The sequence below is a fragment of the Lynx canadensis genome, chromosome C1 (assembly GCF_007474595.2).
Source record: "Lynx canadensis isolate LIC74 chromosome C1, mLynCan4.pri.v2, whole genome shotgun sequence".
Classification (NCBI taxonomy): domain Eukaryota; kingdom Metazoa; phylum Chordata; class Mammalia; order Carnivora; family Felidae; genus Lynx; species Lynx canadensis.
Window position 1 is genome coordinate 215,995,444 of NC_044310.1, and position 11,916 is coordinate 216,007,359.

Here is an 11,916-nt window from a genome sequence, read left to right on the forward strand (position 1 = left end):
AAAAAACTATACAAGAATTTGTGTCAATTTTTAAAGGTGAAAATTTGATGATTACTTTGATTTCTATCCCTAAGAATATGAATAAAGAAGTATTTAAAAACTATTTATTGGTAATTTTTAATTCTCCACTTGAGAATTTTTTTGTCTTTTGTCTATTTTAGTTGGTCTTTTTTTTTTTTTACTGGTTTCGAAGAATTTTTTAATCCTGTAAAAACACGGACCCTTTATTACATATATGAAATATATATTTTGAAATTCTCTTAATTTGTCGTTCATGTCTTATTTTTGAACATGATGTGTTTGGGGATACTAAAGTCTTCATTTGCATAGTGAAAACTACCAATATTTTGCTTTATGATTTCTGCTTTGGTTGGTAGTATCTCATTGCTAAATTACACTTTTTAACTGTTGTGTATTTCATAGCTTCTTCCACGTTGTCCTATATTTTATGTTCCATCAGGCAGGTCCAATCAAATGTCCCTTCCAGGGGCGCCCGGGCGGCTCGGTAGGTTAAGTGTCCAGCTCTCGATCTCGGCTCAGGCCATGATCTCATGGTTTATGGGATCGAGCCCCGCTACGGGCTCTGCGCTGATATCGCAGAGCCTGCTTGGGATTCTGTCTCTCCCTCTCTCTGCCCCTCCCCAGCACACGCGAGTGCTCCCTCTCTCAAAATAAATAAATAAACTTTAAAGAAATGTCCCTTCCAACAGCTACAATTATCATTAAGAGCACACGTCTAGACCAGTCTAACAGAATCTCTGTCCTTCTCTAGTGATGCCTTTGCAAAAGTTCTGTCCCTGTTCAGTTTCAAGTCAAGAAAATGCCGTGAAGTAGAGAGTCCCTGCTCCCTCTCTAACCTCCTGCCCCTGTCATCAGACCAGCCTCTCCTCTTTAACGAGAACTAGCCTCTCCCCACTCTTAATTCCCAGACCACTAAACCAAGTCCCCAGTGGCCAGATTTATCAAGCACGTCCCTGCCCCATCAGTCAGAGTATTTAACTCTGCTATCCTGTCCCATTTCCTTGAGGCCTTTCTCCACTTGGCTTTTGGGACCTGCCCTCTCCGGTTCACCCTCACCCATTCCATCCTTCTTTGAAGGCTCTCTCCATCCACTTTCCTTTTTTTCTAAGAATCCCAAACTCAGCCTCCTTTGCTCTACCCCAGCTGTTCCCGAAGTGTGGCCCCTGGACCAACGGCATCAACTGGGCGCCCTCTAGAAATGCAGATTCTCAGGCCCCACCCCAGACCGACCGAGTCAGAGATTCTGGGGGTGGGGCCCACAGAGGCTAACGTTTGGGAACCCTCGCTTTGCATAATCTCATTAAAATGTTCCAATCATTTTCTCCAGGCCAAACATTGCTCGTCAGCTCTACGCCGACACACTAACCCCTCCACAGGACATCCCCTGTTCTGAGGTCTAACACGGATGACTCCACATATGACAATAATGTCACCCTCGTATCCCTCCAGCCCTCCTCTGTCCCCTCTCTCCATGAATAGCACCCCTGCCTCGCACTTGCTTCCAGGCTCTGGGTGAAGCCTCACCTTCCCATGTTCCCAAAATTGCCACCTGCCACCCACCCCCTCCCCAACCCCCCTTCCCCTGGCGATCTTTTTCCCCATAGCACTTACCACCTTCCACATAGTAACTATTTGCTGTGTTTACTGTTTACTCTCTGTCTGGAACAGAACATCCATACGCCCTTCAGGAGGGATCTTTGTTTTGTTCACTCCGTACCCCGAGCGTCCAGAATAATGCCTGGCGCATGGGAAGCATTCGTTAAATATTTAAATGAAAGAACGAATCCTTCTGATTCAGTCCCCCCCCCCCAACATTTTTATGGCGTTAAGTCAGACTTACAAAGATGAGCAAGCCATGACTTCATGAGTTTCACAATCTACCGCTGAGTGGAAAAGTAGATTGTAGGGCACGGGCTTGGTACGATTCCATCTGCAATGTGTGTGCAGAGATGCTACACGTACATGGCCCTAGAGCAACGTCCAAGAGGAAAGTCACCAAAACGTCTGAATTAGTTATTCGTCCCTGGTGACCTCATTCACGCCTCTGCCTCACGCACGCAGGTTTCAGACTCCACCGCGCCACGGGTCACACAAGAGTGCCCACCTGCCCCGACCCCGATGAAAGGCGACGTCCAGAAGCTTGGCTGCTTGGTCGTTTCCTCCTTTGGGGAACTTGCTCTCCACCCCCTTGTTTCCTGTGGCATTTTTCCTTCCTGGTTCTCTTCCTTTCCCCCGACACTTCCTCCTTGGCCCCCCCCACCCCTCCCTCTCCACCTGCTCGCCCTCCTCACCTCCCTCTCACCTGCACTGGCCTCCAATACCAGCCTTTCCTGGGGCCTCAACCCACTCCTAAGGTCCCTCCCGGAAAAGCCCACCGTGTCTGTTCTTGCTGGTTTGTTCTTCCCAATGAACTTTAAAATCGGCTAGTTTAATTCCAGTAAAAGAAACAAACAAACAAAAAACAACTGTGGGCATTTTTGCTGGAATTCTGTGACAGATGTAAATTAATATCTAAAATCTCTTCTATTCAAGCACATGTGTGTCTTTCTGTGTGCTTACGCTTTGCTTCTGTTTCAGAAGAATTTCACTGCTTCCTCTGGGCAGGTTGTAGGCATTTCTTAAGTGCATTCCAGCTGTTTGATTTTCTTCCTTGACTGTCATGTTGGATTTTCTCTCCTGCTGTATCGTTTGTCTTGTTTGTATATAAAGGGATGGATATGTATACATTCGTTTCGTAAGTGGTACTTTATAAGTTCTCTTTTTTATGGCTTTCCATCAGTTGTTTCGTGTTTTCCAGATATATAAGCATGTCAATTACAAATAGAGATGCTTTTGGTTTTTCCTTCCAGTACTAATGCTTTTTATTGCTTTCCCTTGTCAAAAGGCATGGACTGGAATTCCAGGGTCTTTAATAATGATGAAAATAGAGGACATACTTGTCTTATTGTTCCCTTTAATGGAAAACCCTCGAGTGTTTTCTGATTAAGTAAGATGCTAGTTTGGGGGCCAAGACGTATATATTTTTGATGTATTAAGAAAGTAGTCATCAAGTCCTAATTTATTGACTGGGTATTACCCTTTGTTAAATGCTTTGGCTTATGACATCTTTGGAGATGAGTTTTAAATTTTTATCCTTATTTCTATTAATATAATGGAGTCTATTAATGGATTTCTTAATATTGATTCAACCTCACTGTGTTAGTTACCCATTGCTGATAACAGATCATCCCAAAACTTAATGGCTTAAAATAACAATGAACATTTATTTTCTTATAGTTTCTGAGGGCCAGGGATTTGGGAGCAAGTTATCTGTGTTAACTAGACATTAATCATCAACAGCTGTTAACATCACACACACACACACACACACACACACATACACACACACACACAGAGTTGGGTATTATGCAACTCCTGATAGAAGAATATATCATCACTGTTAAAAAATTGAACTCAAATTAATTGATGGATTAATTTACAGGGAATATAGGAGACAGAAAAACATGTAAAAGACATCATAGGGAAACAGCAAAAGCCAGGCCACAGGAGATAACTATGTGACAAATTATCTGATTTTCCAAAATGTAAATTATAAAGAAAAGAGAGACAGACATACAGAGAGGGGGAGAGAGAAAGATGTAGGGAACATCTGTAGATAAAAACAGATTCAAGGGGCACCTGGGTGGCACAGTAAGTTGGGCATCTAACTTCGGTTCAGGTCATGATCTCACGGTGTGTGAGTTCGAGCCCCGCATCAGGCTCTGTGCTGACAGCTCAGAGCCTGGAGCCTGCTTCGGATTCTGTGTCTCCGTCTCATTCTGCCCCTCCCCTGCTCACACTCTGTCTCTCTCTCAAAGATAAATAAACATTTTTTTAAAAATTTTTAATTTAAAAAAAACAGATTTGAAAGACACACAGTATTCAACCACAATGTATGGATCTTATGTGGATTCTGACTCAGAGAAAGCACAAGAAAACAGAAATTTGATCACTAGCTGACTATGTGATCATATTCAGGAATCATTGTTAATTTTTTGTTGTCATATTCATATTTTGAACTTTTTAAATTTCTCATCTTTTAGAGAGATTTCCTGAACTGTTCATGGATGAATGAGATACGATGTCTGGGATTTATTTTAAAATAATATGGACGATGAAGGCACAGAAAACCTATACTGGCCGTGACTGGTCATTGTTGAAATTGGGTAATGCGCACACGGGCTTTCATTACTCTCCTCTGTGTGCTTTTGTATGTGTGTGACGTTTTACCATATCCGAGCTTTTTAAGCATCTTAACATCTTCTTGTGTCCTGAGCTGCTCTTTTTCTGGAAAGTCCTAGTTCAGTTATGACATCACCTTCCACCCAGGTACCTGCACCAGAAAGCTCGCAGACAGCCACCCTCCCTCGTCTCCCCCGCTTCCCAGAGTCCATCGAATGCTGCGTCCTGAGGTTTTCTATCTCGCACACATTTTCACAGAGGTGAAATTCACATGACCATTCTGATGCGGACGATTGGGGGGCGTTTAGCACACTCGTGCCCGTGTGCGGTCGTCACCTCTCTCTCCTTCTAAAGTTTTCATCACGCCAGGGAAACGCTCTGTACCCATTAAGTAATCACTCCCCGCTGCCCCCTCCTCCCAGCCCCTGGTAACGGCTAATTGGCTTCCCGTCTCCATGGATACGCTTAGTCTGGACATGCCCCATCAAAAGAACCATGCGCCCATGGCCTTGTGTCCGGCTTCTTTAACTTATAACCATGTTTTCAAGGTTTATCCCAATCATAGCAGGATTGTCCTAAATCTTTATGAATCGTTCCATTTCTCTCCGTCCCTACCACCCTTGCTTGACTTCAGGGCTTTAACCTCTCTTCCCCCGGCTGCCTGAACAGTCTCTGAAGTGGCCTCCCCGCCTCCCCAGCCTGGTGTCCCCACGGCAGCTGAAGCGATCGTATATTTCCCCAACACATCCTGCTCCCCACATGAGCCAGCCGCCCTCCCTCCAGGCTTCACGCCTCGGTCCCCTTCAATCCAAACACCTCCTGCGTGGTCCTTTCTTCTCTCGGTCCTTGATCACGTCCATTCGTATCATTCTAAGTTGGAAACGCTCCTCGTCACGGTCACTCTTTCGTTTGCCAAACACCAGGGCCAACCTAAAAGCCCATCCGTGGAGGGAGGATTGGAGTCATGATGTGGCAGCCACGGGGTCGAATGTCATTGTCATGCAGCTGTTAAGAGGACGCTGAGGTGACCCTGGACCGGCCGCTGAATCAGAAAACTACACTGCACTTACGGGCGTGATTGGGGCCGCTGCTGGAATCTGAATGTGGACTGGACATTAGGGAGTGGTGTTCTACGGATGTTTAGGATTTGTTTTGTAAACTATCGTCACGTCGTATCCGCTGGCGTGACGGTCTAATTATCTGACCCTTGGTAGAGTGGGAAGAGTTTGTTTGTTAGTGCCTCACTTTTATTTCAGCCAGGGCTATGGTGCACCTGATGGGATTTACCCCTACGGCCATCCTTCGCGTGGTCTCTGAGAGCTCCGGGAATCAGGTCACGCAAACTCCAGGGCCGGCAGAGCCGCGCCCGCACCCCTCACTACCTGACTCGGCCCAGCCTGCCGTTTTCTGTGTCAGCCTCTCCCGTGGGGAGGCGTGAAGGGAAACCGGCCCCCAGGCCAGCTGACTCCCGCACACAGGGCGCCTTTGTGCCCCCCGCCGAGGCCGCACATGACCAGCGTGGCAATGAGGGCTCCCGACGTGCAGCTCAGCCTCTCCCACCGAATTCTCTCGCCTAATCTGCTCCAGGGGCCCGCTGGTGCTTCTTTCCTGCTTTCCCAGCCATTATGCCAGGCCCGGCGGAAGAGAGGCTCCCCCGATGCTTCCCGCAGTCCCGGAATGTATAATGAAGTCACCAGCCTGCAAAAGAAAAGGCCTCTGTTTCTATGGGTGACGGAGCTCGGTTCCGGGATGTGCATTATGCAACTCGATCTTCAAAAAATAAAGTGGTGACTGTTAGGGGCATGTCGTGTGGCCTGGCAGCTTTGAGAGGAGACCTTTTTATTTTTTTTTTAATTTTTTTTTAACATTTATTTATTTTTGAGACAGAGACGGAGCATGAACGGGAGGGGGGCAGAAAGAGAGGGAGACACAGAATCCGAAACAGGCTCCAGGCTCCGAGACGTCAGCACAGAGCCCGACACGGGACTTGAACTCACAGACCACGAGATCGTGACCTGAGCCGAAGCCGGTCGCCCAACGGACTGAGCCACCCAGGCGCCCGAGAGGGGACTTTCATTTCTTGCTCTGTGAGTTCCCGGACACCCTCGGACACTGCTCACACTGTGAGCAGAGAGGCTCCTGGAGGCCGTCTGGGCCCTTAGTGGCTCTTAATCCAGGCCCAGATGACATGGCCTCACCCTCAGTGAAGACAAGAGGCGTCGCCCTGCCGGAGCCAAGAGGCCACAGAGGCTGTGAGCGCTAAGTTGGGATCGTGGCCGTAATGAAACCAGCGGGGCAAATGGCAGGGGTTAATGCCACGTCCGCCGGACAAAGCCGGAGTCAGGGCCAGGCCCCCCATCAGGCAGCACAAAGCGGACCGCAGATGCCCGCCGAACAAGAGCGGCTGAGAATCCGCAGGCCAAACCAAAGCCAAACCCCGCAGCCGTCGTCAGGGAAAGGAAGGGTCCGAACCTGGAGCATGAGGTATGTCTCGCTCAGTTTCTCAGACTGACCAAGGGCCAGAGTGAGCCCGTTAATTCACAATCCTGGTTCTCACCCCAAACCAGCCGAAAAAGAAGCTCCAAGGCTCTAGAAACCGCATTGTGAGAAGAGCTCCAGGGAAACCCTGAACTTCTGCAATCAGAGCCTGAGCAAGGCCGTCAGAGCAGGTGCACCTGTTGCTTTTCCAGGGGAGGAGGGAGAACAGAACCTTACTGGCTATTTTTAGGATCATCTCCTCTCATTGTACTTATTTTGTCCCCTCCCACCCCTATTTCAACCACCCCATCAGGCAACCATGCCGGTGGGTTCCTGTGCATCTTTTCCTTTAAATGTATCCTTAACGAGGGCACGTTTCGTGCCGTGTGCCCCCATTGTGACTTCTACAAACAAGGTTGCCTCGAATAGCTGCTTCTTATGTTTTTCATACCACACTGAGTGTTTAACACACATCCTTGCTGCTAAGTGGGCTTGTCCATCGTTTTCACGTCCTGCTCAGAGCTCCATGGTGTGTGTGTGTGTGTGTGTGTGTGTGTCCATCACACCCTACCTTTCCACCCTCCATGGGGTGAGTGCCCTAGGTGGCTCATCCCCTCACCAGCCACACATACATGTACATACACGCATGTACACACACATATACATATACACAAACATGCATGCATACACAGACACATGTACACACACATACACACATGTACACGTGTATACACAAACAAGCATACATACATAGACACATGTGTACATACACACGTGTACACACGTATACATATATACAAACATGCATACACACATGTACACATGCACACACATACACATATGTATACACATACATATATACAGGTACACATGCATATATACACATACACACATACATATACACATATTCACAGGCACACACATACACATACATGTACATATACACATATACACACATACATATACACATGCATACACACATACACATGTATGCATATATACATACAAACATACACATGTGCATACACATATACATACACACTTACACACATACATACACACATGCACACATATCCATACACATATATACATGTGCACCCATATATATACATGCACACAAACACATACATATACATATACATGCACACATATCCGTACACATATATACATGTACACACACACACACACAAACACATGCATACATGCACACACACATGCCCACAAACACACACATATACACATACAGAACATTTTCTTTTTGATGGGTGTGTGTGTGTGCATGTGTGTGTACCCAGAAGCAGCACTCCGTGGTCATACTGGAAATGACCCAGGCTCATCAATTGATGAACCCAGAGCTGATGACGGAGCTGGAGTCCGTCAGCTGAACTCTGCCAGACTGTCCGCCAAGGATCTGTCCATCCGCTCTCCCACCACCGATGTACACGGGACCCCACCCCCTGTATTCCAGCATTAATGCCATCCAGCTTCTATTTTCCTGATTTTTGCCAGGCTACTAGGTTTGCAGTGAGGGCTCACTGTGGTTTTAATCTGCATTTGTCTTTTTGCAAAGGAGTCAGAGTGTCTGTAAATTGCCGGTTCGTACCCTTTTCTTGTTAATTTGCAGCATTTCCTTACGTATTCTAAATATTACTTCCTCTTTAGTTTTAGACATTACAAACTTTTTATCTCACTTTTACATATTTTTTTCTCACTTTCTGGGGTACTTTTTAATGATGTATTTTGAAACATTTTCATTGAGGTACGATTGATATAGAACATTAATTTCAGGTGTATAACAGAGATTCGATATCTGTGTACACTGCAAAGTGATCGCCACGGTAAGTCTAGCTAATATCCATCACTGTACATGGTTATAAAAAACTTCTTTCTTTGTGATGAGAACTTTCAAGATCTACTCTCTGAGCAACTTTCTTTTTTTTTTTCTTATGTTTATTTACTTTTGAGAGAAAGAGAGAGAGAGAGAGAGGCACAGAGTGAGAGCAAGGGAGAGACAGAGAGAGAGGGAGACCCAGAATCCGAAGCAGGCTCCAGGCTCTGAGCTGTCAGCACAGATCCCAATGCGGGGCTCGAACCCACGAGGTATGAGATCATGACCTGAGCCGAAGTCAGACGCTTAACCGACTGAGCCACCCAGGCGCCCTCCTCTGAGCAACTTTCAAAGTTACAATGTAGCGCTATTAACCAGGGTCAGCGTGCTACACATTACGTCTCGTGACATACTTACTTTATAACTGGAAGTCCGTGCCTCTTGACCACGCATTCTGCGCACTTTCACCCCTGCCTCTGGCAACCACCGATCTATTCTCCATGGCGTGCTTTTTTTTAACTACTTAATTGAGATATAAATCACATGCTGTACAATTCACCCAATTAAAGTGTACAATTCAGTGGTTTTTAGTGTATTCACAGAGTTGTGCAACCGTTACCACAATCAGTTTTAATAACATTTCCATCATCCCCCAAAGAAGCCGTATATCCATTAGCGGTCCCTTCCCATTACCCACCGCCTCTCCCCCCTCCTCCCCGCCAAGCACACCAGCCCTTCAGCAACCACTAATATCCTTTCTGTCTCAATAGATTTGCCCACTCTGGACATTCCATGTAAATGGAATCATACAACATGTGGTCTTTTTTGTCTGGTTTCTTTCACTTAGCAGCGAGTTTTCAAGGGTCATTTGTCGTATAACGCGTGTCAGTACTCGGTTGTCTATTACCAAATAATAGGTATAGGTACACCACATTTTTGTTCATCCATTCACCGGGTGATGGGCAACTTTGGGTTGGTTCCAGTTATTGGCTGCTGTGGCCTTTCATGTATACAAAATTTTGTGTGGACACATGTCTTTCTTTCTCTTAGGTAACTACCTAAAGGTAGAATCGTATGAAGGTTCCATGTCTAGCATTTCCAGAAACTGCAAAGCTGTTTTCCACAGTAGCTGCACCCTTTTACATTCCCACCAGCGACGTATGAAAGTCCGCGTTTCTTCACCTTCTCACCCACTCTTGTTACCCCTGTCTTTCCGGGTGGGTGGGGCGTGGTATCTCCACTCATGATGCCGAGCATCTTTCCATGTGCTGTTGGCCATGTGTGTATCTTTGCGTTGGAGAAATGCCTATTCAGATCTATTGTCCATGGTCAAGTTGGGTTAGTTATCTTTTTACTATCGAGTGGTACTCGTTCAGTACGCTTTCTGAACAAAAAAGATAGACCCTTAATTTGATGTAATCACCTCAGGTTGGTTTTGTGTTTGCCTTGTATATGGTTTGTGATCTGTTTGTGATCTGATCCCTGGGAAGTTTCTTCTGTTCTCCGTCTGTGCCTCTATAATTATTCGCTTTAGAGTTCCTGTAGGACTTGGATTATTTTGGTGCCCTCCAGTTTTCTAGGTTCCCCATAACAGAGCCAAGGAGAAACTGCTGTGACTTTATGTCTAATGCTGTCTTAACAACAGCCCTTTTGACTGGGCCAATCATTTTTTTTTAAGTTTATTTATCTATTTTGAGACAGAGAGAGACAGCTGAGTGGGGAGGGGTAGAGACAGAGGGAGAAAGAGAGAATCCCAAGCAGACTCCACACAGCAGTGCAGAGCCCGACGCGGGGCTCAAACTCACGAAACCGTGAGATCATGACCTGAGCCAAAACCGAGAGTCGGACGCTTAACCAACTGAGCCCTCCCCCACCGGTGCTCCTTGACTGGGTCAGTCATTTAAATTAGCCAAATCTGTCTTCAAATAGCCAGGTTCCTAAGTCATTTTTTAGGGAATTCTGTAAAGCATGACTCTATAACGACTAGTGCCTTGAGATGGCAAGTCTGGTTTCATTGTCACAAAGGTTCATGGCCTCCTCCAACGAGACTGACACCACACTCTTCCTGGGGGTCCTGAGTGTCCCCACCTGGTGTGGATACCAAAGGAGGAATGCTACACACACAGAGTCTAGATAGCGATGGGTCCCCGTGTGGTCTAACGTCCTCTGTCTTTTTATGGATGAGGTATTCAGGTGCTAGGACATCCCTGGTGACATCCCGGACAGCACCCAAGCCTCCAGATTCTGAAAATACCACACTTTACGACTGTGTAACACTGTACAATTTTAAGAGAACATCTCCTCATTCCACTAGACACTCAAAGCCCCATCTTGTTAGCTCCATTTTAAAGGTGGGGAAACTGAGGTGCAGAGGTGATACGGGATCGTCCGCGATCCCACAGCCCATGAGTGATGGACAGAGCTGGGGAGAGACCTCAGCTTTTCTGACCCACACTACACAACTGTATGAGTCTGCTAGGGCCACCAGGGCCAAATGCCCCAGTGCAGGGGGGTGGGTTCAGACAACAGTCATGTATTTCCAAGTCCAAGAGCAAGGTCCTGCAGAGTTTGGTTTCCGGCGAGAGCCCTCTTTCTGACCCGCAGACAGTCACTTTGTGCTCACATGGTCTTTCCTCTGAAGGTGCATGTAGGGGAGTGGGGGTGGGGGAGAGAGGGAAAGACTGTGCCGGTGTCTCTTTTATAAGGACACATCCTATCGGCTCAGGGCCCCTCCTCTATGACCTCATTTAACCCAAATTACTCCCTAAAAATTCCGTCTCCAAATACAGTCACGTTGGAGGTCTTATTCGTTAGCATATGAATTTGGGGGGAACACAGTTCTGTCCACGGCACCGCTGTAACAAATTGCCACAAACTTGGTGGCTCAAGCAACACAGTGGCACTGTGTCACAGCTCTGGAGGGCCAAAGTCAAGGCTTCACCAGGTTTCGGCACAGCTGCATTCCTGCGGGAGGCTTCCGGGTAGAAGCCCTCTCTTTGCCTCTTCCAGCTCCCGGGGGCCACCTGTGCTCCTCGGCTCACGGCCCTTCCTCGCGTCGCCCCAGCCACCTGCTCTGTCCTCACATCTGCTCCTCCTGACTCTGATCCCCTGCTTCCCTTCACGATGGGACCTCCTGATGACGTTGAGCCCACTCAGATAAACCAGGAGAATATTACCGTCCCGAGATGCTTCATTCACTCAGTCCCGTCTGAGGAATGTCTTTTGCCTGTTTAGGTGACGCTCTCAGGTTCCAGGGATTAAGATGTGGACCTCTCTGGGGGGAATTATTCACCCCCCATGTTCACGTAACCCCTCTAGAACACGGATGTCTCCTCTGTAAAGTGAGAAAGTAGAACAAGAAGATTTCT

The 11,916-nt window shown here is 46.9% G+C and overlaps 1 long non-coding RNA gene across 1 annotated transcript; it reads right to left on the bottom strand.

Annotated features, from left to right (window-relative positions):
• Positions 1-1,400: 1,400 nt before the first annotated feature.
• Positions 1,401-9,878, bottom strand: LOC115520092. The gene is made up of 3 exons (XR_003970691.1): positions 9,790-9,878; positions 1,896-1,898; positions 1,401-1,410 (listed from the first exon to the last, which is right to left on the bottom strand). It is a non-coding gene; the product is annotated as an uncharacterized LOC115520092 (long non-coding RNA).
• Between the last annotated feature and the right edge of the window lie 2,038 nt (positions 9,879-11,916).